Below are 6166 nucleotides of genomic sequence, written 5' to 3' on the forward strand. Positions count from 1 at the left end.
TCAGAGGAGGGCTACTCATATGGTTGAAGGCCTGTGGATAAGATCCTATGAAGATAGACTGAGACACCTGAATCTCTTCAGCCTCTGCAAGAGAAGGCTGAGAGGTGATCTTCTGGCTGTCTACAAACTCATCGGGGGGGTCAGCAGGGAATATGGGATACTCTGTTTACCAAGGCACCCCTCGGGGTTACTAGAAATAATGGCCACAAACTAAAAGAGAGTAGATTTCGATTGGATGTCAGGAAAAAATTCTTTACAGTGAGGGCTGCCAAAATATGGAATGGGCTTCCAGGGGAGGTGGGGCTTTCCCCTACCTTGGAGGTGTTCAAGAAGAGATTAGACAAGCACCTTGCTGGGGTCACTTGACCCCAGCACTCTTTTCTGCTTAGAGCAGGGGGTCAGACTCAATGATCCCTTCTGACCCTAGAAATCTATTAAATCTATGAGAATAATCATAATGAAATGAACAGCAAGACTTTGGATAAGTTGATGTGAAGAATTTGTCAAAGCCTGACTATGTGTTGGGAAGGTGAGAAAGGAGTCAGGGATCCTCAAAGTGCAAGCCTAGATGATAGGCATAATGATAATGCTGTCAGTTGTTAGAGAGAATGCAAGAATTGAATTTGTTTTCCATTTTCATTTATTGAATGAATTAGATGCTTATTACAATCTACAGCTAAAAGTAAATTCTCTTCAAACCTAATTTGAAACAGCATTTTGTATTTGATATCACAACTAATAAAGAAAATATTAGTATATGATCTACATTTTCTGAACAAATATTGAGCTGTGTTACAGCATTCTATAGGCTTAGAAATTTAAACCCAGAAAAAATACCTAAACTAATAATGTGCTGTAGAGCTACTTTCCAGTTTAATACTATATATAATTTGCCACCAGTCGAACTATTTTAAGTTAATCTGTTTTCTTGGTTCTATGACCAAGCTAGATGTGTGTGTATGAATTACATTCTTAATTTAGAAGAACAAGGAGATGATACACACACACACACACAAAATACCTGGAGGCTGTTATTACAGCTAAACTGCTTCATTTGGCAAAGAAGCAATTACATGCCAGTCAGCCTCATCTGATTTATCAAACATTGAGAACACCTTTTTCATAACTGTTGAAAACATTTCCAAAAGCCTCTGACTGACTGAAAGTCTCTGCTTGCAAACATCATTTCCCTGGCTATCTGGGGAAAAAAATCTAAGAAAACCAAAAAATAGCTTCATGTAAGATGTAATACATGATTATATTTGAAAATAATCATAGCACATTAAAAAGACTAGTTTGTATTTATATATTGTAAATGTTTGGTGCATTTTAAAATATTGGCCAATCATTTTTATAATTTTAGAGAACCAATAGTGATCCTCATATTTTTCTGAAATAGTACAGGAAGGTCCAATTTCTTTCCAAGTGTGGTGCCATTCTTTTATTCCTCAGACACTTTTATTCCTCAGCTTCTTCCTTTTGATTTTCCTAAGCATTCAATGAAAAGTATGCCATAAGCAGTTGTATTAAAGTGATACATTTTATTTGAAAATGTTCAGCAGTTCTGTTAAAATGGGTTGGAAGGATGATAAATAGGCTGTCCCCCCCTCCCCCCCTTAAGTGAAATGACTAAAACCATTTTTTTGGTCAAAATTGCATGTTTACAAATTCATAGAGGTAATCCAAAAGGTTTTTTTTGAGTACTATAGACAAGAAATATATAACTGTGGTTACATGGTACAGCAGTGCTCTTCTTTATCATGTAGACATTTCCCCTAACTCCTTGCACATAGTTGTTAGAGAAACATCAGAGTTCCTATGCTTGAAGCCCCCCAAGCCACCTGCACTTTAGCGGAAGCAGCAGCACATTACTTTGACTTGGCTACTCAGTGCTTATATAAAGCAGGCAACTCGACAGGGCTTTTTGGTACTTTTAGCTAAAGCTGATTCAACAAAAAATGCCTCACTAGAGTGCCTGATCTTTACAGATGTTGGGTGAGCAGGCTTCAACTAAGGCACTGCCTTTTCTGAACATGTGCAGGGCTTAGCACAGGAATCTGCCAAGTTTAAACTAAAGAAACATTTGGGAAGGGGAGAAGAATTTTTGGGCTTGTGGGTTTTTTTACATCTGCAAGCAGCCTATATAGATACTACTTTCCTCTCCCTGAAAGTGTATATAAAGATGATCTTTCCAACAATACTTCCTAAAAAGCTAGTTTCTCCTGTTTATGCAGGGTTCTTAGTCCATTAAAAACTCAGACAATTAGTACATATATATATACATTTTATTTTAGTGTGAAATCAAATTTCAGCTCAACTTTTCACAAGTATTAAGAAAACACACTTTGAAATATTCATTGATATCCAATAACTGCAGCTGGCCAAAATGCGTGTCTCCAGGCAGAAATGGTGAATATAAAATACCAATTAACACTTCAAATTTGCTACTATATAATTGTAACTATTAATTCCATGTCCACACTTCCAAACAATTTTAAAGGCCATACTTTAAAGTCCACACTTCTAAACAATTACTCTTCCATTTAACAGAATTATGTTCAATATGTCAGCTGTTAATATGAGGTGATTTCACTTTAAGTGAGATAACATACAACAGCGTGTTTTAACAGTTAGAAAATAAAGTAGCTGTTTTCTTCAGACAGCAAATAAATTATAGCTGCTTAAGACAGGTTTGTCAGTCTAGCAAATGTTATGTCCTGCTGCTTAATAGCAAAACTTTCCATAGCAACTACAAAGATGATGCAAAAGTCACATTGTATTGCAGACCCACAAAAATCTTGCAAGGATAAATACAGTAAAACTATGGTTAGACACATACTAAAGACTCTGACACAAAGTAACTTAGTACTGTCTCAGTGCTGCTTCTGCTATATATTTTTAACTGTATTTTTTAGTGCTATTTTAGCAAAAGAAGACAATGTTCAGGTTCTGAAAAATGTTGTTAGAGCCTAACTGAAAAGAACAAACACTCCTTGGTACAAATATAAAAGATGAAAGTGTAAATCCTCTTTGTTTTAAATATACCATTTAAGCTTTAAATCTCTTAGTACAAGGTTTGCATGTTTTCAGCAATGAACATAAAGCTCCGGAATTTTTCTTTTTGGCTGATAAAAGATGACAGGGCATAAAATATGATGAAGTGTCAGTGCTTTGCTGAAGTGGATACAATTAAATAAATACATACATACTACAATGCAGTATTAGCTTTTGAATCACAAATGCTCCATGAAAAGACCTGGGTTCAAAGTAACCTGCATCTTTACTCTCCAGATCTGACAAATAACAAAATGTGTTGAAGTATACACAGAATAATTTTAGTGAAGCACTGCTGAGAAGGGTTTTTGAAGTCCATCTAAATATCTTTAATAATAACACAAATTGGCATGTATGAAGTATCTGCACTGTGATCCTTAGTATACTGAAATAAAGCAGCCTCTTGGGAACATTTCTAAACTTCCTTTTTTTTTTTTGCATTTCTTCCCTGTCAGACAGACTTTATCTTCATGAGAAAACTGCAAAAGTTTAACATAAAGTGTTTATTTTTAAGCCATTAACTTAAAATCTCTATGCATTTAACTCAGCAAGTTAAGAATGGTATATTCCAGTATAGCTTAAATGACCTATTTGTTTTTCAATGAGTGTTAAATTGGTTTAACTTTAAATGTGAATTTTAAGCAGTTTGGATAAACTGCCACAAACCCCTGGTATGAGCACTCTTCTGGGTAATTTAGGCCCCCTCTATACTTTATAGGTATTGCACAAATATCTGGCTAATTGCACAATTACCTTATGATGAGGTACACATGCAAAGTGCTATCATGCCATAAAAAGCTCCAACCAGCTATAAAGTTAGACCCTGAAAATATATACTAACTTTACAGCTAGTTGCTGCCGAGCTTTAAATGTGCACATGCAGCAGGGTCTCCACTGTAGCTGGGAGCCCTGTTAGTTGATGCCTCCCAGGTGCACAGAGGAACCATACCCAGTGTGAAATCCCTGGGCCTAGGGATCACAGCTACCATGATCCTCCAGCCCCAGAAGTGCATGGGGGTGCCCCCACAGCTGGGAGCCTCTCAACTGAGGGGACTTCCAGCCACAGAAGCTTACTTCTTGCTGATGCAGGAGGAGCATCCAGATCTGGCTCACAGGCTTCCTCTGCATCAGCAGTAAGGTGCAATGAGATCTAATGTGTTATCTTGCAACCATGGTTTCTGCCATGCATGTGTGACATGGCAGGAGGCACAATTATGTGAATTGTGCATTAGATCCCATCACGGCATTACCTGAACATGTAGAGAGGGCTTTTGAAATATTTTTGATTATATAATTTGGGTATATTTATTATGTAGGTATATTACACACATTAGTTCATATTCTGCATAAACCCAGCGGGCCCCATCTAGATACAGTGTAAACTGAATTTGTGTGTCTAAAGAACAATCCATTTGGCGCAGCTATCCAAGCCAAAACACTCTGTAAATACTCAAATTCAAGTAACATCATTTGGGCTGCAAAATTTCCTAATTCTTATACCTGAGCACTGAGCCTCCCAGAAGTGATCCAGTTTCATAACCAAGGCATATTGTTCCTGCCTAAGCCCTGTTTTGGTTCAGGTTGGTGTGGGGAAGCATGCAAGTTCTCAGAAGGACCTGACCAGCTAAGCATGTTTTAAGCACACATTACAAAGAACCATTGCACTGGTAATAGTAACAGTAATGGTAATGGCTCCTTGTAAAATTGTTCATTCCCAAAGAGTGCCCTTGCTACAAAGTCATAGATCAAGCTAAACTAAAATTCCCTCTGCCTCTTCTGTTGGAGCTGAACCACTATGTAGCAAACAAGTCAAGTGTCATGGAGCCAGAAGAAAAGCAAGGAAGAGACAACACAGTTTTGTAACTTCATAGTTAGGTCATTACCTCTAGAGTGGGAGTGCTAAGGTTTGGTTTTTGCTGCAAAGCTTATTTCTGCTTTTTAACCAATGACCATCTAACATGAAATTTATGAGTCCTGGCCAAGGGTGGAGGGGCTTAGAACCCAGATCTCCTACCTTCTGGTTAAGTGACATAATCCCTCAATTTTTAGTGATCGAATATGGGAAAGTTCTCCACTCCAGTGTATGCCCCAGGCCAGTGTACAACTAAGCATGCTCTTCCTATGCATATATGTTGAATGTCCACAATGTAGAAAATGGAGCAAAATCCCCTACTAGTTAACAAAGGGTAATAAAATTTCACCTTTTATGCATCCAGTTAGACCAGTGGTACTCAACATTTTGGGCCTGTGAACTGGAAGAGAGGCCAGGAGCCTCTCTTGGGACCTGGACCCCACATGCCAGGATGGGTCCTTGCACTGGCCCCTCCCTGCCCCTCCTGCTGGGATTGGGTCTTGGGGTCTTGGCACCACTGCCTTCCCGCCCTGCATACCAGAACTGGGCCCTAGCATTACCCTGTCCCATACCTGCATGCCAGGATTAGGCTCCAAGGTCCGAACCCTGCTCCCTTGCAGCTCTCTTCATCAGGTTTGGGCCTTAGGGTCTAGCACTTCCCCTGACAAATGCAGCAGGCAGGGTTGGGGGCTCCCCATGGGTCTGGAAGTTTGGCAGCAGGGGAGTGGTTTCACAGTTCCCTTACCACCAAACTTCTCTCATCTGTGGGGAATCCTGTGGGCTAGATGACATGGTGTTTTGGGCTAGATCTGGTCTATGGGATGGAAGTTAAGCACCCTTGAATTAGACAATCACTGCTTTAAGAAAAAATATTCATTAACTATAAAAACTGCCCAATTTAAAGTAAAACAATAACAGAAGCAAAAGCATTGCATCATCTCTCTCTCTATATATATAGATAGATAGATGTAATTTTATCAAATATAGTAAAACCATTGTTAATTCATCATGGGAGATGGACTTGCACAAAACTTCTTTACCTCAGAAATGTAGCAATGCAGCTGCTTAAGAGGTAGATGAATATTAAATATTAAATATTCAATACTGACAAGAGCAAGGTGCTGCACCTGGGGAGGAAGAACCAGCACCATACTTACAGGCTAGGGAACTCCCTTCTCGTCAGTACAGAGGCAGAAAAGGATCTTGGAGTCATCATTGATGCCAAGATGAACATGGGTCGGCAGTGTGGGGATGCAGTCA

The 6166-nt window shown here is 39.0% G+C and overlaps 1 long non-coding RNA gene across 1 annotated transcript in view; it reads left to right on the forward strand.

The window, feature by feature from the left end:
* Positions 1 to 3813: 3813 nt before the first annotated feature.
* The window catches only part of LOC109311770, a 15392-nt gene continuing 13039 nt past the window's right edge, over positions 3814 to 6166 (forward strand). Inside the window, exon 1 of the long non-coding RNA XR_002101608.1 lies at positions 3814 to 3925. This is a non-coding gene — a long non-coding RNA (uncharacterized LOC109311770). The remainder of the gene's footprint in view (positions 3926 to 6166) is intronic.

This window comes from Crocodylus porosus, unplaced genomic scaffold (assembly GCF_001723895.1).
Source record: "Crocodylus porosus isolate Cpor-Errol unplaced genomic scaffold, CroPor_comp1, whole genome shotgun sequence".
Classification (NCBI taxonomy): Eukaryota; Metazoa; Chordata; order Crocodylia; family Crocodylidae; genus Crocodylus; species Crocodylus porosus.